The following is a 22,593-nucleotide window of genomic DNA, read 5'->3' as shown; positions in this document are numbered from 1 at the left end:
GTGATCATTTGTGTTTAGCAGACCTGCACGTGTGCTTTCATCGATAATCATAATTTAAAGATCCTAAGCTATAAAAGCATCACGCTGAAATATCATTCTGCCTTCAGTGCAGGGCTGGCTTCACAGACACAAGGAACTAGAAGGTACTGCCCCCGTTGTGAGGGTCCCAGCATGCATGCTGATTGCAGCGTTGATGACATCACAAACTCATCAGTTGTATAGACGTCCTTTATGTGGACTGTGAGACACGACGAATTATTTGTCTTTGTACTTTCTGCTCTTAGGAGAGCCAATAAATATTTAAATGAACCTAGTCCAGCCTCTTCAGTTTGTAGTGAATCGTTCAAAGTCAGAATTAATTAATAGTAGGGAAAATGCTACTGCTTGTTTGTCTTGTAAGATGAAAGGTTTATTTTTCCTAGGCCCCAGATAGTAAAGCAAACTGTATATTAGGAGTCTTGTAACCCAGGTCTACATAAACACACAGAGATAAAACACATAAATATATGCATGAAACATGTGCGTAGATATAGAAAACCATGCCAGGAAATACAGAACTTATATAACCTATGCACACAACACACATAAACAAACATAATGTTACATATTAAAACTTCATGTGACTGAGGAGTAATTGCTTGAAATTTAAAGCAGTCCTGAATATGGATTGCATAAATAGATGTCATATACTTATACTAAGGATTGTTTGGGATGGAGAGATAGCTCAGTCAGTCAAACGATTGCTGCACAAGGATGAGGACCTGAGTTCAAATCTCCAGCACTGACATAAAAAGCTAGGTACATGCCTATAATTCCAGCACTTCAGTGGTATAGGCAAAAGGGTCCCAGGATTTGTTAGCCAACCAGTCTCATTGATCAGAGAGAGCTGTATCCAGAAATCATATGGTAGAGAAGAAATTAAGGAAGACACCTGGTGTCAAACTCTAGCCTCTACATGTACTTACTTGCATACACATACAGGAACACACATGCACACATGTACATATAGCCCACATGAACACACATAGCATTATCGGGTGATTATTACATGAAGTTTCAGTTTAGCCATGCATCTGCACTTTTCTTTGCTAAATTTGCCAACTTTTATATAAACACACATCCAAAGATCAGCAGAAAATTAATTTCTGAACTCCTATGTAGACATACATACAAAATTAAAGTGTAGATTTGTCTAAAAGATTCTGCCATTACCAAAGTCATCATTAGGATATCAGTTCCTGCTTCATCTCAGAGAGCCGAGGAGATCCAGGGTGGGATGAGGGATGTAAGGGATGATGTGCTTTGGAAGTGATGGAAAACTCTGAGTCTCTGTTCACTGTGGCCCTGAGTGGTAGAGAGAAAGAGCCCAGTTCTGCAGTGACATGAATAGTTGCTCTATCAAAAATAGTTTCCCCAACACCCACACGCACGCACGCACGCATGCTCACACACACATATGCATCACAGCATCTGCAATCACAAGCATTAATAGGAACCCCATTTCCTCCACGTAGTTTTGTAAAGAGATTCAGATTCCATTCAGCAAGGAGCTTTATTCCCTAAAAACCAGATGTAAAGTTTACAACTACCCTTGGTAGTAAACAATGCAGAACCAGTGGATGAATGTGTGTGTGTGTGTGTGTGTGTGTGTGTGTGTGTGTGTGTAGAATACAGGACATATTCTATATGAATTCATTGTGTCTGTTTATGTTAAAACAGAAACAACAGTTTAATCATACATGCAAGGTTGGAAACCCAGTAGTTGCTCCATCCACAAGGCTTGGTACCTCATCAGTCCCATTGTGGCACTGAAAACCTGGAAGGTCCCGGGAAAGCTGATGGTCCTTACTCTGGGATGGAAACCTGGAAGCACTGGTTCCATCACCAAAGGAAGCAGCAGAAACAGCTAAATCAGTTCAGAAGCAAGAGGTAAGATTAAAGGAGCAGAGCGGGTACTGTCCTATCTTCTTTCTCCCATATTCTTTTATCTGGGCTGCTACCAGAAGGTGCAACCCAGAGTCAAGGTGGGTCTTCCCAATCAATTGAGACAATCAGGATAGTGTTCCTGATGAGACTCCCTACTCATGTGATTCTAATTTGTAGTGAACTGGCATTAAAACCAACCATAACAGATGGAATATGGTAAACATTCTACTTCTCTTTGTGGTGCCAGCAACTCCTAACTTAGAAATCTTCTGTGGATTCTTGACTTTGCTTTCTTTACTGTCCCTTCCCTCGTGATCATTACATATTTACCAATATCCATTGAGAGCACAGCAAACTTCTTAGACATGATTTCGCTAAGCTGCTTATGGTCAGTGGCCATTCTTGGCCTCGCACCATCTCTCACCTGGATGGTGACATCATTTCTATTGCCTCACTCTAAACCTACCAAATAATTCATCTTCTGTGAAGTTTCCAGAATGATGCACTTCACCATCAGAACTCAAACTGCAGCTCCCATCTTCTTACCTCCGGCAGTCAGCCTGGTCTCGTCTAAATGAATTATTTTTCCCACAAACACCCAGCCTCTTCCATAGCTCTTTCTTTCTCACACCATTCTCTATGCATGAAGCATTCTCCTCCTCCACTGGCTAGTGAATTAATTATCCTTCAGATCTACTTCAAATATACTCTCCGACTTCGTCTCTCACTGCCTTCCACTCATGTAGAATTAATCACTCCTCCTCTGTGCACCCATGACATTTTGCATAAAATGCTTTCTCTCTTATCATTATGGTTATTTATTGACATTTGCAAGCCTCTTAACAAACTTGTGAGCCCTACTGGGGCAGGGTTAACTCTTATTCTTATGAATAGACTGTCTAGACTCCTATTATTCAAGACAGTGCATGCCACTTAGAAAGTGATATTGTTAGTAGAATGTTACTGCTGGCAGTTTGCACTAGGGGTTTTCAATCAAAGAGATCAGTATTCAAATCCAGAAAAAAAAATCTACATACTAGCTCTAAATTTGTAATTATTCTGTGGTAGGAGGAAGAACTCTATCACAACTTTATTTCTGGAGTCTGAAAATATATTGCATGTATGTTAGAGAAAAAGAATAATCAGTCAACTATGGGTTCATGCCCCCTCCACTCAACAATTTTTTTTCTGTCTTTGGTGATATCTAACAGTCTTAGGATCTCCAACATGCTAGGGTGTTACGCAAAATAGTTTTTGTGTTAACTCAACACAAGCTAAAGTCATCTGAGAGGAGAGAACCTCAATTGAGAAAATGCCTCCGTAAGACCGGGCTGTAGGCAAGCCTGTAGGGCATTTTCTGAATTAGTAATTGATGTGAAGAGCATCCCATTTTGGGTGGTGCCAACTCTGGGTTGATGTTCCTGGGTTTTATAAGAAAGTAGACTAAGAAAGCCTTGAAGAGCAAACCAGTAAGCAACTTTCTTCCATGGTTTCTGTATCAGTTTCTGCCTCAAAGTTCCTTCCATGTTTGAATTCCTATTCTGACTTCTTCTGGTGATAAACAGTGATGTGGAAATATGTGTAAAATAAAATTTATCCTCCTCAGTTTGTTTTTGGTTGTAGTATTTCATTGCTGCATTAGTAATCCTCACTGAGACAAGTTGGTACCAGGGGTTTGTAGCAGGTGTTGGCAGTGACAGACCTGAGCATGTTTAGGGAGGATTATGGAGGAACTTTGGAACTTTGGGTAAGAAGATCCATAGAGTGTTGAGAGTTCAGAGGGCTATTTTGTTGAAGACAAAATGTTGAGAGCAGTTGATGGAGGCCAGGTTTGTGAAATTTCAGAGGGAAGCAAAGACTCTACCAGGTCATTTGTAGGAAGAATTCATTATTCTGGCCAGCTGGGGCTGAAGAATTAGCTGTGATTAACAAGAGATAAGAACTACTAAAGTAAAACCTTTGTTTTACTAAGACAATTGATGGTGGTTAGCTGGAAATGAGGAATTAGAGATTATTATGAAGAGAGCAGCACCATTTAGACTAAATCTTCTGAGAAGTGTTCCTGAGAGTCAGCACACGGAGGCTGTGTTCCAGAGGTTTCCAAGAGAGTCCCCCACATTGGCAGCTGAACGTGATAGTATAAGAGTCATCCAAGTGGTACTGGCTTTGAAGGCATGAAGGAGTCATGAAGAACAGCTAAGTTTGGGCACTGTGGGAGTCCAGGAGAGTCCATTGGTGAATGTGCAGCCTCAGTAACAGTTGAAGGTCTAGGATTGAAGTGGTCATACAAGGAAGTTGAGGCTTCCATGAAGAGAACCTAGGAGAGGCTATTGACGAAAATGCAGCCCAGTTGCAGCAGAAGACCCCAGCATTGTAGAGATGCCAATGCCATGAGATGACCGCCAAGAACAGCAGCAGCAGTGGAGTGGGTCCAGACAGAGCCTAGAAGACAGGTTGTGTGTGCTGCAGAGGAAAGAGCCCTGGAGAAATGACCCAAGTCCTTTAGAGGAGCCCTGAATATTATGACTTCTTGATATTGCACATTGAATTATTTACATTATTGGGAATTTGGTTTTGCTTTGATCTCATTGTGACTGTGCCCTGGTTCTTTTTTTCTTAAAGTAAGAAAGTATTTTTAACCTTTTATTTTTACAGGAGTACATAGTTGAAAATTTTTGAACTTTTAAAAAGAGATTTTAGATTTTTAAAGAGACTGGATACTTTAAAGGGACTGGCCTTTTAGTGTGCTTGAGTTTTTACAATATGTAATGACCATGGGACTCTTAAAGATATTTATGGTTTTAATGTGGCATCTTGAGGATAAATAAGAAAAGTCAGGTTGTGGCTTAACAGTGATGTGCTTGTGTATCAAGATGACAAGCAATCAATTGTGTTAGATAGTTTTTTATGTTAACTTGACACAAGCTAAAGTCATCTGAGTGGAGGGAACCTCAATTAGGAAGATGTCTCCATAAGATTGGGCTGTAGACAAGCCTGTAGGGTATTTTCTTATTAATGATTAATAGGTGAGGGTACAGAATGTTGTGGGAGGTACTGTACCTAGGCTAGTGATCCAGGTTTTATAAAAGTAGACTGAGCAATTCATGAGGAGCAAGCCAGTAAGCAATATTTCTTCGTGGCCTCTGCATTAGCTCTTGCTTCTAAGTTCCTGCCCTGCTTGAGTTCCTGTCCTCATTTCCTCCAATAATGAACAATGATGTGAAAATATAAGCCAAATAAACTCTTTCTCCCCAGTTTGCTTTTGTTCATCGTGTTCCATCACAGCAATAGTAACCCTAACTAAGACAGGGCTCCATGCCATACTCCTTCACCAATGGGCTCCTGATACCCTGACATGTGGTGCCAAGCAAGCCTCAGCCACTCTCCATGGCTGTTTCACTCTCGGGGTTTCCACTGCAACTGAGATTGTACCTTCACCAGCAACATCATCTCCTGACCTCTCATGATACCAATCTTCAGTTTCTCCCCATGATCTCTTCAAACCTTCAAAACTAGTACTACGTGGGTGATACTTACACATCACCAAGTTCAGTTGCCAGCACAAGATATTGCCTTGGCCCCTTTAGGGTCAGAGATTCTGTGTGTGGGCTCAACTGAGGAAATATTTCACATATGATTTTACTTCAATGATGCTGGTCTCTTCTTAAACACAGGTGATCTAGCCCCGGCTAACTAGAACCAATTGTCCTAGTAAAGCAAACATTTTACTTCAATGTCACCGCTGATTCTTCAGTCCCAGCAACCCAGAAACTCCAGATTCCTCATCCATACTGTCATATGAACAACTCTACTAGAGTGTTTACTTCCTTCTGACAGTTCACAAGTCATGCCCCCACTGTCTTTGCTCTCAACAATTTTATCTCACAAGCTCTCACAGAACAACACAACAGCCCATTAAGTTCAAAATACTCAATGACTTTTCCAGCCCAAAGTTTCAAAGTCCTTCCAAAATCCTCCCAATGAAGAACATGGTCAGTTCTGTCACTGCAATACTTCACTTCTAGAACCAACGTTTGTCTGCCTTTGTTGCTTTGAAGAACACCTTAACCAAAAGCAATTTGAGGAGGAAATGGTTATTTTTACCTTACAGTCTTAGAAGCCATCATGGAAGGAAAGAACTCAAATCATAAATCCAGAGTCAGGAACTAAAGCAGGGGCCATGGAGAAACATTTTCTACTGGCTAACTCTCCATGATTTGCTCAGTTTGCTTTCTTGAACAACATAGGATTACCTACTCAGGGGCAGCACCACCCACAGTGGACTGGGCCCTCTTACACCAATCTTTAATCAAGAAAATGTCCTACAGAGTTGCCTGCAGGTCAGTCTGATGGACACCGTTCCTCAATTAAAACACTCCCATTTCAGATTACTCTAGATTGTGCCAAGTTGACAAAAAATAAACCCAAAGTGGGCACATCTAAGAGAGTTCTTGTTCTTGCTCCCCATTTTCAACCTCAGAAGCCTTACCTCAAAGAGACCAAAACTTCACAGGGCTGTATCTTAGGGCAATGAGAGAACTTTGAAGAATCCATATGGAGATAATATTTCTGGTGTAAAGTTCCATAATACATACATGCATTGAATACATATGACATGAAGGGAGAAACAAGCAGATTCTTTGGAGGGACTGATAATGTATGCTTCGTGTCAGGTAATGGAGAAGGTAAGTGAGAAGATAAATTTTCTTTCCAGCTGGCATCTGTCTGGAGGGCCCACTCTACGGGGTACAGCATTCCTCAGGCATAGTTATGACTTTGCAGACTCACCCTTTGTAGACCATTACATAGAAACACAGATCATCATAATAAAGAAATTGTTCCTCTTTTTAAATTAGCGTGTGTGTATTATATAAAACAATGAATTTTGTTAGGAGATTTTCATACATATGTATTATTTACTTTGGTCGTATTTACCTTTCTGTTACTACTTCTTATTCCTCTGCCCCATTACTGGTTCACTTCTTTTTTCAAGTATTTATAATACAAAAGTACACACATAAAATCCAAGCTGTTGATCAGCCTAATCCAAGTGACTCCTGAAACAATATAAGATATTGATTGTGCCCTTTGTGGCCTCCATATGATGTTGAAGGTAAATTGATGGTCACTGAAGATACCATGCACTTTTGACACAGGACCCAGTGTATCTAATGTGGGATGGGTATAAGAATATATATATTTTTGTATGTATATGCAAATATACATGCACATAGCATATCATGTATATTTATATATTGTATTGTTATATTATGTATATAACACAGATACATAACACATATAATATTTTTATACATAACATATATAAAAATTCTTTACACATATCCTAACTGTATATATTATGTATATAATTTGGAATATGCATATAATACTGTATATGATATGATATAGATCATATATACATAAATACAATTTGTTCTGGCCATATAATGTTACCTATATACACATGTTTTCAGGGCAATTGGTGTGCTCATCTCTGGAAAAGGCTATTCTCCTGCTCTTGGTTGTCTGTGATATCTAGTTTAGAGTTAAGGTCCCATGAGCTTTCCATGTTTGTATGGCTTTTGGTGTCATTTTTGTTCAGGTCATGTCTGGGCAGCTATGTCAGTTCAAATTTATCTTTGAACATTACTAGGAGACACGATCTCTCAGCAAACTCACTGTTCCTCTTTCTCTCGATGCCCTGGCCCTTTATGCAATAACTCCTGTGCCATAGGTATAGGAGCTGTGTTGGAGATGTATTAGCTGGAACTTGGCTCTGCAACTCTGCAGTTCAATTGGTTGTAGTTTTCTGTAATGGTTTCTGTCAGTTGCAAAGGGAAGTTTCCCTGATGAGAAGTAAAAACTCCAATTATCTTTTCCCATCTTGTATACTCACTCGTATGTTGATGGGTATCTATGCTGATGCCATAACTTGGCTTTTGTAAATAGCGCTGCAGTAGACAAGTCTACGCAAATACCTCTGTGTGTGCTGACTTAAATTCCTTCAGGTCAGGAGTGGGACAGCTGCATCATATGGTGGGTTCCACAATCATATTCTGTTTGTTTGCTTGTTTGTTTGTTTGTTTGTTTGAAAAAATATCTCACCATGTTACCCTGGCCTATGTATCTGTGTATCTTAGTCTGGCCTCAAATGCTGGGGTTACAGACATGCACCACCTCAAAGAGAGAAAGCTTTCTGAAAAACTCCATACTGATTTTCAAGCTTTATTCTTAGACATATCAAATCTAAACTTTGGATTGTGGGTACACTTACTTCCCTCTCAGATCCTAGCATACAGAATTATGACTGCATGTCTGTAAGATGTCTTCAACACATGCATAGATAATCATATAAACTTGTAACTCATGGAATGAGAAGTGGTTCTCAATAATTTTTCTTCTGTGATCATTTTACTGGTTAAAATATGTCTTTTGTCTCTTAAGAAAGTTTAGAGTTTTGCATATGACATGCAACAAAACTCTCTTAATAGGAGAGGAACATGAAGTCATAATTTCAGTGAGAGATAGCGTGAAAGTTGAATAATAATGGGCCACATTGTTACTATAGTTACCATGGCTCCACAGAAACTGAAATATGTGTATAGGGAAATAAGCTAGATTCCATTAGCCAGTTTACCCATCATCTACTTGAAATACACTTACAGTGTTTTGTCTTAATATGACTTCTGAGATTAAAAGTCTTTGTCAAAGTCAATGCTAACAGAAAACAGATAAACATCTTGAAAGATCTATTTCATCACAGTTTGCGAAGTGGGTGATGTTTTAAAAATAAATTCCTGACTCTGCACATACTCTAGCTTGTAGCTACACAAGCACACCATGTGCCAACCTTTAGACATGGCTATGATGGCCTGAGGCATTCATATTATGATAAAGCTCACAAAAACCCTGAACTGAATGTTTAGTGGTGTGGTCAGCTCCCATTCCACCAGTTTGTTCGTCTTATGATAGAGTCATTGAAATCACTGTTCATTCTGGGCTTTGCATCTTTTCTGATGATCTGTCCCAGTCTTATTTGGAGGTAGGTGCCATGGAAACAAGAAAAAGAAGCAATAAGGGAAATGGGAGGGACGATTGGGCAGGAAGGGGTAACTGTATGCTATGCTCACACTTGGAAAATGTTAGCATCGGAAGCTCTTCTTAGTGGAACAGTATGTCAGTTGCTTTGCTGTGGCAACATACATTACAGAAATAATGAAAGAGAGAACGAATTGATTTTGACTCCTTATTTTTTTTTTGTCCATCATAGCAGAGAAAGCACTGTAGAAATTAGTTCATAGTGGTGGGAATATGTGGTAAGGGTTCCTCATATCTTGGTGAATTAGAAATGGAACCAGATACAGGTCTGGGCTTAACGCTGCTCTTTGTAACCCACTTCCAACATTCCCAAAGAGTGACACCAGATAGAGACCAGGTATTAAAGCCCATAAACCTGTGGGGATCATTTCAGAGTCAAGCCTTAACACACAGAAAGGAAGATGTGGTCTTTAACCTGTAGGATGACTGCGTTCATCACTGTATTAGTTATTTTATGTTGCCATGGCAGTATATCATGTCCCAAAGGGACTAGTGGACAACAGGGTTTATTTTGACTTAAAGTTCCAGAGGGAAGTTCCATAAACCCAGGGGAGGCAAGGCAAGCGGCTGAAGCAGGAAACTGGGATGATTACATCTTCAACCACACTCAGGAAGCAGAGTGAACTGGGAGTAGGATGAGGCTATAATTTCTATTTTTAAAAAACATAGTTTCTCTGTTGATTCTTTGGAAATTTCACATCATGCACCCTAATTCTACTCACTTTCTAGTCCCCCTATATTCTCTCCTCATCCCTGCAGTAGACTCCAAAAGGAAATTTTTTAAAAAAGCAAAACAAAACAAGCAAATAAACAAAAACACGGACAAAAGTCAGGTGCTGGTGGCAAACACCTTTAATCCCAGCACTCGGGAGCCAGAGGCAGGTGGATCTCTGTGAGTTCAAGGCCAGCCTGGTCTACGGCTATGGCCCTTGGACAAATGTGTGGCCACTGGCATCCTTGTGACCATTGGTGGCAACACGGACTATGCACAGCCACACAGATCCTGGCTATGGTAGGACCAGGGACCCAGACATGCCCCTTGGCAGCAGTCCAGCCTGGATATCACCACAGCCCCAGGTGGTAAGCAGACCCTCCCCCATCAGCCTACACCTCAGTCCTCATTTCTTTCTTTCTGCCTCTTCCCACAGCACATGAACCATTCTGCTTCTCGTTCTCTCTCACTTCTCCACCACATAATTCCTCCTCATAAAGGGACCTACCTGCTAGATATCTTCCTGCTAGTCAGTGCCTGAGGGTCCTGGCTACCCTGTGCCCATCCAGCCCCTTCCTGAGCAGAACTGCTGAGGCTATACATTCTTAAAGTTCATTCTCAGTGGCGTACTTCCTCCATCAAGGCTCCACACCCAAAAGGTTCCGAAACATTCAAAACAGCCCTGCCAACTGGAGACCAAATGTTCCACTATGTGAGCCTACGGAGAGTGGGGGTTCCATTCAAACCACCACAATCGTGTGTGTGTGTGTGTCTGTCTGTCTGTCTGTCTATCTGTCTGTCTGTATGGGAGCTGGGGGAGTGTTAAATGATTTGACACAGTGGTAGAACCAGCAATAGATTCGAACAAGGATGCCAGGCCTGTCTGAAGTGCAAAGCCCTTTGTATAATAAACACATAGCAAATGTCAGCTGGGTAACTGGACACTGAGCAATCACAAGCATCTACGTTGCAGTATGGAGGGCTAGAGTAGGAGGCACTGTGGCTTCACTCACTGCGGTTCTGTGCATGTGATTCTGTGTGAGTCTGCAAGAAGAGATGATGGGCAATTGTGGGAGGAAACAGAAAGTCTCGGAAATGGCGTCATGACTTGTACTTCTGTCTACCTGCCTCTTTCACTTACACACATTTCAACCAGAATGCGATGGTTCTGTACCACCAAGTATATGGCATTGCTGGTTAAGTCTCAGCTCCAGCTTCCCCGCAGTCCTTCCCTGCTGGTTCTATGTAGTATGAGGTTGGGGTAAGAAGCCTTGCTGAAGCAGAGATTCCGTGTCTCCGCTCACATTTGTGAGTTACAGCTACTATTACTGTTATCACACATGTAAGAAATATATGTGGAAAGGTATAAATAAGCTCAACAATTCAGAAAACATGAGCAAATCAACAATCGTGTATTATAGACCTTAAAATGACTTAAAATGACTTGCAGAACAAGGTTTGCTATCAGAGGTCATTGTGGGGGTGGGGCTGTATACGGCCCATGGTTAACTTTGGTAAGTTGCCCCTATTATTTCAGTGTTAAATATGATATCCAGTATTTCTTTTTAATCACATGACCTGGATAGATGATGATTTTGTATTTTTTTCAATTTATCAAAAATTTACATAAAGAATGAATATTGACATCTGGAGAGAGCCCAGTTGGGTAAAGTCCTTTCTAGGCAAGCATGGGGACCCATGTTTAAATCCTCAGAATCCCATGTAAATCTAGGTGTGGTAGCACGCACCTGATCTGGAACCCCAGTGTTCCTATAGCAAGAGGGGAGGCAAAGAAAGACCAAAACCTCAAAAACTCACAGGTCAGCTAGCTTGTACTGCAGTAGTAAATCAAACAAAGAGACCCTGTTTCAAAATGAAGAGGGGTGAAGAACGATGCTCAAGGTTGTCCTCTGGCTTCCACACATGCACGTCAGCACACAAGCACCTGCACTCTCATACACATCACACATGCCCAGAGAATTTTAGAGAGATGTCAGGCTGGCACAATGGCCAGCAGGTAAGGGCTCTTGTCCAAGTGCTGATGACCTGACTTTGACCCACGGGACCTAAGTTGCATACCGGGAGAAGATAACATGCCCTAGAAGCTGTCCTTTGACAATGCTCATGCTCATACTCACAAGTGGACACACACTCAAAATGAATAACTGTAAAAGAATAAATGCTCACCTTTTTCCAAATGTCTTTGGAGATCTAATTGGGATCCTTATATGCCCCTCCCATGATCTGTTTATAATTTTATAATAAAATTACATTAATGTTTCAATTAGAAAATACTTTTAACATATACTACAGAGTAATGTGGCAGTGAATATCTGACACGGAATCAGAAATGGAAATGGGGATGGAATCACAGATGGAGAAAAGCCATCCCTCCAGAATATTGGCCGTAGAAGGAGAGGTAATTGGAAGGAGAACATTACCAAGGTGTGGAGAACCATTATTGTGGCTCCTTATTTGAAATACCATTGAATTTTTTTTTGTTATAGTTACTAAATCAAACGCTTCACAATAGTGAAAAGATGAATAGGGCAGTCAAATTTCTTAGAGACTGCAGTCTGACAGGATGGAGGGAAATTTTTCAGATTTTCCTGTCAACGTTTGCTTTGTGCCTGCAATGTGATTGATTTTAGAGAAGGCTCCATGCGACCCTGAGAAAATCGTCTCTTCCCTGTGTGTTGATCTAAAGTGTAATTTAACTCTAAGATTTCTTTGCTGATTTCTTTGCTAGATCTACCTAGATGTGAGAGTGGGTGCTGAAGCCTGCGCTCTTCTTACTGTGCTAGACCACATGTGGCCTTCTGGTCTTGTGGCTTATTTGTATTGTTAATATTGTTGTTGTCTTCTTTGTCTTAAATCCCCACCAGGATGATTAATAGAGTAAGCATCTCTGTTACTACTCAGGGTTCCTTTCTTAAGGAATTGTAGGAGAAAAGGTTCTACTACAAAGGGTGCCGCTGATCCCCAGATAAGTGGGATTCGGGCCTGAAGCAGCTCACTGGAGAGCTGGTACTCAGGAAGCAGAGATGAACAGTGGCTGTAACTGAGAACACCACTTCCAGCATCCTAGAGAAAAGGCTGACAAGCTCTCAAGGCTGAGCCCCGACTACCCTTTCATGATTTTTTCATATATTCTTGTGGGAACATTGGAGTCTCTCAATGGATAGCTCATGAGGAATTGTGGCAACCTATGAATGTATTTCCAGATCAGCATTTTCGTCAACTAGTTAGGTGCAGTGATGGGAAATACTCCAGTTACTTATTTATGTGTTGCTTCTTTAAGAAAGAAAACATGAAATGGTATGAATTTCCCTCCAAGGACACTTTTCACTAGAAAGTATTATAATTAATATTTCCAAAGCAGTTTGTAGCTACAATTGATTTATTCTTTAATTCTGGTTATTTTGTAGAAATAATTTTTAGTTCCCCAACCTCAAAAGAGGACTTGTTAAACTTAATTTTCCTCAGAGTTTTTTTTTCCTGGCTCCATTATCAGTACTTAGCACACTGGTTGGCGAACAAGAGCTTCTCTTAAGTATTGGATGAATACACGAATCAGACAGAATGGATCTCGTAGGATTTCACAGAATTTCAACTTTTAAGCTCGTTAATGTTGTATTAGTGGCCCACTTTGGCTCATTTTCGCAAATGTTTCAGAAATAATTTTAAAAGAGCCAATTTTGGTATGACAAACAGACCCATCTTTATTTTCTTGAGCAGAACAGTGTTTCAGAACCTCTAACTTGGTATGTGTTTTTGCCTTTTTGATCTTTAAGTTTATGAAGAAAACTATTTAAAAATCTTCAATCGTGTTTTAAATCTTGCTAAATAAAAGTGAGACATGATTTCTCTGAGCTAGAATCTACCTTGAGTCTTCTAAAAGCAGTAAGATGAGCGTCCGGCAGACTCAAAACACTGAGTGCAAACAATACAAGCTTAATCAACATTTAGATGCTATCAAAAGTGTTTTCATCCCTCTGCTAAGGGAAAGAGAGAAAGAGAAAGAGTCAGTCTGTGAATTTTTGTTTGTTTTCTTGCTATTACCATGTAGTTTTATGGTTTCATGTTATTTTGGTTTCCTTGAATTCAAGGATTGGTGACAAGGGGTTTGTCTTGACAGAAGGATTCTGGGGTTGGTGACCTCTACCAGGTGGCTGTCTCTGAGGGAGTGTATCATGCTCCTTTTTACTGCTCCTCCTGACATGGAGCTAGAGTGCCCAAGGATACTCCCAAGTCACATGCTCTTACATTTGAAATACTTAGGGACAACCTTGATTTGTTTGTTTGTTCTTTGTCTCCAGAAGAAACATTAAACAGCAAGCAAGCATCATTTCCAGACACAGAGAGAGTACTCAAAGGAGTTTTGCATGCATTTCATGGTCTCCTTGGGAAGCAGTATGAGGCTTGGAAAAGCTACTACAGTTTATTAATTCCATTTGTTTTCAAAGAGAATGGTGGGGTTCTATTTTGTTATTTTATTTTTTCATGGCAATGCTAAGAAGCCTAGCCAACAAAAAAAGGTTTACCAGTGTTTTCCCATAGCTATCACAATTGTGGGTGTTTGCTTGCCATGTTCTCTTTAACCTTATTTCTGCGACTATTATTTTACATGTAAAGTGGGTGCCTGCTATGTTTCTACCGTAAATTATACTTTTATCCGTTTTAAAAATAAACTTCTTTATTTTTTACTTTTGCATCAGATTCTACATATTTGTGCCTCCTCAGTCAATCTCTGACTCACTCTTTTATACAAGACTTACTGGTTATTTGCTATTAGATGTGTTTATTGTCAAAACATATCTTATATGATCTAATGGCCTTCATCTGTAGTAGAGAATGTTGTCTGTGCTCGGCACATGCCCTCCTTCATGTCCTCTCCAGTGAATATGCTTCTCAGTCTTAATACATATTAATATGTTTTATTCCATCTTTTTATTTTAGCCTTGTCAAAAGTTAAAACTCTTTCTTCTGCAAGTTGAATGTTCTATTTCTGGCTTATGAATTTCAACTTCTGTCTATTACTCATTTTCTTGTTAAAAGTATGAACTATGCATCTTTCTTCTTTATGAAGTATTGTTTTTGTTTTAACTAAAATGGTGTTTTTTTTAATGGGAACTTGATATGGTTAGAATTACACCCCCCCACACACACACATTCATGGGTCATCCTGAATTGGAAAGTTACAAAATAACAAAGGTAAGGGTAGGTAGAGGCTGTTTTAGAACCTGGGGAGCCAGATTAATGTCCTCACATTGGTGCTCACCCCAGAGCCCATCTTGCAAAGGCACAGAAGCCTCTATCCCCCACCACCACCCTGCTTCACACAGAGGACCCGCAGTCCCCACTTCAGCCCTGGCAGCTACCCTGATCATATCCTGCTTTTCTACATCAATCATCTCCATAGTTACCCCGAATGTGAGATCCTTCTGGTGGCCTTCCTTGGCTATCTAGTTTAGAAGCTTTACAAGGGATTGAATTTATTTAAACAAGAGCAGTTCGTGTTCTGACATGGAGGACTAGGACATTTCCAGGACTCGGTTCATGGCTGTCTGCCACCTCCACTAGAGAATCTTCCCCAGCCACCACCACCACCATGCTACCTTCTCCACAGCCTCCACAGCTGTGAGTCCTCCTTGCCCTCAGCTTCCACAACCATTTCTGCCACCTGACTGAAGTCAGCCCTGCAGGTAGCAAATGAAACCTTGATAGGATTCCCGAGAATTCTTTACTATTAAACTACTTGATAGCACCGTTAGCAGAAGGTGGGTCATCAAATGTGATTGTTGCCTCACCCGTCAGCCTGACAGTTTCCTGTCTGTATGCAAATTAATCATAGGCTGTCCAGTTTGCTTATTTGTCTTAGTAATCCCAATATGTCAGACATAATCAACCACGGATTCAGTTTTAACATCTTACCCAAACCTTGCACAAAGATGTTGTCTGAGTTATCCTGTTTGCAGTTGTGATTTGATCCTTGATCCAGAGTCCCCCCAAATTTATCGAAATCGTCCCAGTTACTTCTACCCATGCCACCTCCATTTCCAGTCTTTGCATTCATGACCCCCACTGTACTGACGGGGTCCCCTGTAGCCACCACTCACTATTACTCTGGTCCTTGTTGCCATAACTACCACTGCCACCAGAGACAGAGAAGTAATCTTGGTCACAGTTGCCTCCACCACTTCCTTCCACTGTAACTGTTGTACTTGTTTCTGCTATCCACAGCCCCGACGGAGGGTAGAGGAGCTTTGCTGCCGCTCACAGCTTTGTGGCTGTCCACCATAGGCAGATTGTTGTCCATATAGCATCCACTGCAGGACTGCCCATAGCCTCTGCTCTGAGAACTGCCACCGGAACTTTCCCAAGGTGCTGCTAGGAGCTGGCTGTGGCCACAGGCAGGGTAGGGGGACAGCTACCCATAAGAAGATTGAGGAACTCTGGCTGCTCCTATAGCCTTCAGTGGAACCATGTCCCAAGAGGCTGACTATCACAGCCTGTGTTCTATGTTTGTCCATAAGAAGAACCATAGCTGCTCTGACTGGCAATAACCATTTTAACTCTACTGGCTACAGGGCTGACTGCTCTGTTGGAAATAGCCCTGCCCAGGCTGGGTAGGACAGGATGCACAACTTTTAGCTACTTGCTGGGTTTAGTTGTTTGAAGCCACACTTGTGCACACACACTCAGGCCACTGAGCTACAAAATTCCAGAGGGCTGTGAGCCAGCACAACAAGAACCAAGCTGTGAAGCATCTTGGCTATAACTTAACTATTTCTTTAGAAGTGAGTTCATGCTCCTGGTTATAGTCAATCTCTCAATTATCCTCATTTGCATTTTGAATTCCTTCCTTTATTCTATTGATTAGTAATTTTTTTCAGTTTGCAAATAATTGTTTCTAAAAGCTACTATGCTGATAATTTGCCATTTTTGAAAAATTTGGTTGATATAATGATTCTTTTGGAATTATTGAAATCTGTTTTATAGCCCAAGAAAATGGTTTTTGAAAGTATATTATGGATGATTTTAATAATTGTAACTCACAACAACTAGCTAGCTTGAGATATGAGGTTATTAGGGACATTAAGTTTTAAAATCCATTGTAATTTATTTTTCTATATCAAAGTATTCTGTTAGATGCTTTACTTTAAGTCAACTCCTGTTTCTAATAGGTATTTCAATATTTTAATATTATGTGATCTTGGATAGATTCAACATCACTGAAGACTATTTTATATTATTAAGCAACTCTTTATCCCATTTGGCACTTTTCTTTCAGTTTTATTTGATGATATTATTATTATATTATCATTGCCATTCCTATTCTGTTTTTGTGTTTAGTGAACCTTCATTAACCTCAGCATTTATTTTGTTTGCCTGTTTTATATTTCCCTTTCCTTCCATTTCATTATTTTTAATTTTTCTCAATTTTGAGTTTCTAAAAAATAATCACACATAATTGTGGCTTGCTTAACTAAGATGCATTTTTTTTATTTCTAATGCTTCAAGTTCATTTATTTGTATTCATTTCATTGATCTCATTCTGATCTTGTCATTTCACTCTATACTTTTAAATATTTCCCTTATCTTTCCTACTTTATTTTCCTATTTTAACTTTTTATTGATTCTTTGTGTGAAACATTTATCTAATTATTCTTTACCAATAAAAACTCAGGAATCAGATATCAGGGTGAGAACCTGAATGATCAGAGAAGCAGAGAAGCCACCAGTGACCTCCTCTCTCTCATTCCCAGATCAAAAAGGCCAAAGACCTTCTCTAAGCCCTGCCCTACTACTTCCCCATATCTATCTGCCCTCAGTCCTACAAAACCTCTTGGTTTAATTTTGGTCAGCTAATAGCCCTCTGATTAAAAAAAAAAAAAAGCCCATTGGCAGTCTCGGGAGCATCCGAATCCAATCAAAATATCACGCTTGTTAATTTCACATCATGCACCCTTATCTCACGCATCTCCCCAGTCTTCCATATTCACTCTCTGCCCTTGCAACCTCCCCCAACAAAGAAAACAAAAAAATAAAAATAATGGAGAGATGGCTCAGAGTTTAAGAGCACTGACTGCTCTTCCAGTGGTCCCAAATTCAATTCCCGGCAACCACATGGTGGCTCTCAACCACCCATAATGAAATCTGGCGCCCTCTTCTGTCATGCAGGCAGAGAACTATACCTAATAAATAAATAAAATCTTAAAAAGCAAATAAATGAAATAAATGTCACCCAGTACACCCCTTTGCCTACACAGCTTTGCTTGCAAATGTTCATCGCACTGGGTCATTGGTCTGGTTCGAGGCTCTGACTTCTGCTACACCATCAATACTGGGTCCCCACGGGGACTCTCCTCGGGTATCCTGTTGTCACCCTGTGTCATGAAGACCTTGCAGCTTTGTTTTAGCAGGCCTGGTTCCTTCACATGCTCCAGCAGTTTTTAGATGGGGTAGATGTTGGGGTGAACCCACTCAGCCCTGGGCCCAGGAGGCAGCTGAGTTGGTCAGCCCACCTGTTCTGTTCCCACGCCACCAGGGTCAGGCTCTCCAGCTTTGCCCAGCTGAGGAGTGGAACCAGTTAGCCTGTCTGTGACCGTTGGCAAGGGGTGGGACCAGCTCTTCATCGCTCACCCCTTGGGGAGCAGTGCGCTTTTGTACCCACACCATCAAAGCCATCTTTCCAGCATGGAAAGCTGAGGAGCAGTGCTGAGTCACCCGAGTGCCAAAGACAACAAGGAGCTGGGTTTTCTCTCCAACCATCATTTCCTCAGGGCTGGCTCTCCCATGCCCATTACACCAAAGCCAGCTCTCCCACACTGCACAGGCAAGGACCAGGGTAGCTAGCCCACACCAGGGGCATTTGGTGGTAACATGGGTCACAGACATCAACCCAGATCCCTTCTGCTGCAGGGCGTGGACACAAACATAGCCCTTAGTGGCAGCACAGACCTCAGGTGTCAGCGCTGGCTACTCACATCAGGCTGCTCCTCACCACCCTGGCATCTCCCCTTCCACCTCTTTTCATAGTGTTCAAACCATTCTGCTTGTCTTTCTATACCTTTTCTCCACGATGTCCTTGCTCTTCTTAGTGGTACCCGGTCCATCTGCTCCGAGTGGCTGTGGATCGCGATCCTCTCTGGTTTCTCTCACTCCTGAATATGAAGTGGAAGACGAATCGGAATTTAAGTTGGTCCCCACGGCAACTTCTCTATAAGGTACCAGGCCTCCTTTTTTGGCACTGAGTCAATTCTACTTATTATTGTTGCCTCTCTGGAGTTTGTCTTCCCCAGCTGACTCCAAACTTCATGAGAGCAGGAAGCTGCATCTGTCACGCTCTCCAACACAGGTCACACCCATCACTGCCTCCAGTTCTGCCTCTCTCAGTAGAGCCCACCACTCCATTTTCCTGACTTTCCCCTCTCCTTCACGTCTTTGTTCTGTGTGGTGGTGTTTGGCACTGCCACCTTGATAGTCCCTGACCTTTTTTTTTCTTTTTATAATATTGACAAATTGTTCTGATGCTTTCCCCCATATTTTTAGAAATTAAGTTTTCATTTGTCACTGATAATATTAAAGCTGGGAAAATTTCTTGTGCCTTTTAAATGTCTTTAAAAGTACAGGGAATTTAATAAACCCATACTTCCATCTTCCTCCATCTTCCTCCCTTCTTCCTACATTTCAATTCTCTGCATGTTTTACTAATAAACACTGGACATTCCATTTGGTTCAGTAATAGCAGTGATTCATTTTATGTTATGAACATTAACTTTACTTTAAAACTAATGAATTAATTATTCAATCAAATTTCACTTCAATTTAACATCAGGTGCTTATACTAATGTGCTTGCTCCATCAGTATCACTATTAATTCTGTATCTGCTGTGGTTTGGATGTGTTTTCTCCCCATAGTGCTGCATTCATGCTCAAAGATCGATGCCCATTGTGGGGGTCCTCAAGTGGGGAACCTTTAAGTCTATTAACTGAGGTTTATGTCCTGCCCAGTCCTGCAGCCATTTATCCCAGAGAAATACACAGAGGTCTACTATATTAATTATAAACTGGTTGGCCTATTAGCTCAGGCTTCTTATTAACTCTTATATCTTAAATCTTAACCCAGAATTTAGCTGTCCATGTTGGCTCCATTCTGTTGACAGAGGTTTCTGTCCCTCCCTGGTCCTGTAGCTGTTCAGTCTCAAAGAAACACACAGAGGTCTATATTAATCATAAACTGTTTACCTATTAGCTCAGGTTCCTTATTGATTCTTTTTTTCATCTTAAATTAGCCCATTATTCTTTTCTGAGCTATTCATGTGGCTTGGTACCTTTTTCAGCAAGGCATTCTAATCTTGCTCCTTCTGTGTCTGGGTGACTACAGACTGTGTCTTCCCGCTTCTCAGAATTCTCATTGCCCTGCCTCTACTTCCTGCCTGATCGACCCACATATACTTCCTGCCTGGATACTGGCCAATCAGCATTTTATTAAAATACAAGTGATAGGGTACAGACCATTGTCCCACAGAAAAGGGTCTACTAACTCAGAAAGAAAAGACCCTCATGCTCCCTCTCATATGCATGTCGTGTGTGGGTGTGCGTGCACGTGCATGTATGCGCGTGTGTGTGTGTGAATGTGGGTAAAGCCTAAAAAAACTGGAAAGGAGACCAAGAGGGTAACAAACGGTGAGGAGGAAGAAGGGAGTGTGCAGGAAGACACATAGGACATGAGAGAGGAAATGAGAGTTGGGGGATAGAAGAGGAGTTTAGGCCTAGTAGAAGGGTGGGGAGAAGAGAACCCTACTGAAAAACAATTTGTTCAAAAGTACCACAATGGCATATAACACTGTGAAACTTGATTTAAAACAAATAAATAACAAAAAAATAAGTGAGTCTAATGGAAGAGAATAAGGTCATTAGGAGTTCTGCTTTCAAGAGGAGTTTTATCTCAGAACCCACATTGCAGCTCAAATGTCTTTGTAACTCCAGGCCCGGAGAATCTGATGCCTTCTCCTGGCCTTCAAGGGCACTGCACATGTGTGGTATACAGATATATACGTAGATAAAATGCTTAAACATTGGAATAAATCTTTAATACAGTTCTGTGGATGAACGAGTCCTCAGGAAAGTGTGCTGTTAGCAAACAGGACCATTGCATGCTTTTAACTTTGTCTGCAGTCGTTTTCCTTCATGTTAGTCTACCATGTTATAGCCAAACAGAATCTTCCCAGGAGCCAAATTAATGAGAACATCTGATTTGGAGCTGTCCTACCCCAAACTCTGATCTAAGCAAGCCTTCTTTATAAAGTACCAGCTGCATACACCAGTTTTTTGAATTTTAATATTTGCTTTTGTTTTGCTACAACAGAAGGCAGAGTTAGTTTCATATTGAGAACATCATCCTATCAATGCTTTAAACAGTTTTTATTAAGGCAAAGTATGTGGTATGTGTGTGGGAAATGTTTAGTTCTTATATGTATCAGCCTTTCCTGGTATTCTTTTGTGATTGTTCCATAATGGTATTTTCTCCTCAAATGTGATGGTTATTCCTTTAAATTTTGGCACTGGGTATCTTTTTTTAAGAATTCCCCTGTCAAAAGAACTAATTTATATTTAGAAAAATCTTAATTTTAATCTATGGATAAGCTATAAGATTTTCTTTCATGTCTTTTGTGCTTGCCTTGTAAATTGAGGGACTGGAATTCAATCCCCAGAAACCATATTTAAAAATGTGGGGTTTTATTTACTATTTCAGTGTTAAGAAACAGAGATAGGCAGGTCCTTGGGGCTTGCTTTCTGGTCAGTCTAATTTACTTGGAGAACTCCAGGTGAGTGAGAGACCTTGCCTGAAGAATAAGATGAATAAAAATGACACACAAGATTGGTGTCTGGTCTCTATATACATATGCAAATAGATGTACACCCACTTGCCCATTCTTGTGTCTCCACATATATGCATGCATAACCACACACACACACTTGGGGGGTAGAGGCATGTTGTTCTTTTCTTTTATCTGAGCATTCACACACATAAAATAAATATATGCTTTTGTTTTTCTATTATTTGTAAGTAAACTTACTGCTCCTACTATTTGTGCAATTTTGGCTTTCTTTATTCAGCAATAGATCATGAAGGTCTTTCCCTGCTAGCTTAGGTTTCCTGGGAAACAGCAGCTGAGAGGGAGATTTGTATGTGTGACTCATTGGCTCTGCTATTTGGAATAACATCTGCGGAAGGTAATGGAAACATGCTTCATCAGAAACACAAGACCAATCACAAGGCTGCCACCAAAGGGACTTGAGCCACCTTATGGAGTTGGTGGATGCCTTCAGACTTATTTTAAATGAACACAAGTAGTTCTTTATTACTATTTGTAATTTAGGATGATTGTGAACTACTGGTGGGGAAGGGCCATGAATTCACACAAGACAACCCCTTAGCCAATGTCTGTTTGGGGACCTCAATAGAAAGTCTCCTGTAAAGCGGGGAGATCATTCTTTCTTGAAGGGACACATAAAGAAGAGCACCCCAGCACCCAGCACCCACAGATCTCATGGTACAAGATTCAGACATGATCATTTTTATGGTTGACTATTCATAAGTAAATGAATACTGTGTTATTTTAGCTGCCTGTGTGGAACAAAGTATCAGTGAATATAACACTTGTGATCGCTTGGGTGCCATACTACAATAAGGAAAATATTATATGAATATTTTCAAATGTATCAAAAGATTTTGTTGAATGTTACAGTAGACTATCTGGATAAAGTCCTAGAATTATGTATTGATTCAGCCTCTATTTTAAATACAATGAAGACTTGCTCATTCTAGAAGCCAGTCTTAGTCACTT

General features: G+C 40.7%; 1 pseudogene; it reads right to left on the bottom strand.

The window, feature by feature from the left end:
- Positions 1 to 15,350: 15,350 nt before the first annotated feature.
- Positions 15,351 to 18,375, bottom strand: LOC130885502 (RNA-binding protein FUS-like; annotated as a pseudogene).
- Positions 18,376 to 22,593: the final 4,218 nt, after the last annotated feature.

This window comes from Chionomys nivalis, chromosome 13, assembly GCF_950005125.1.
Source record: "Chionomys nivalis chromosome 13, mChiNiv1.1, whole genome shotgun sequence".
NCBI lineage: Eukaryota > Metazoa > Chordata > Mammalia > Rodentia > Cricetidae > Chionomys > Chionomys nivalis.
The sequence above is the reverse complement of the archived record's forward strand: the minus strand, read 5'-3'. Positions and strand labels throughout refer to the sequence as shown.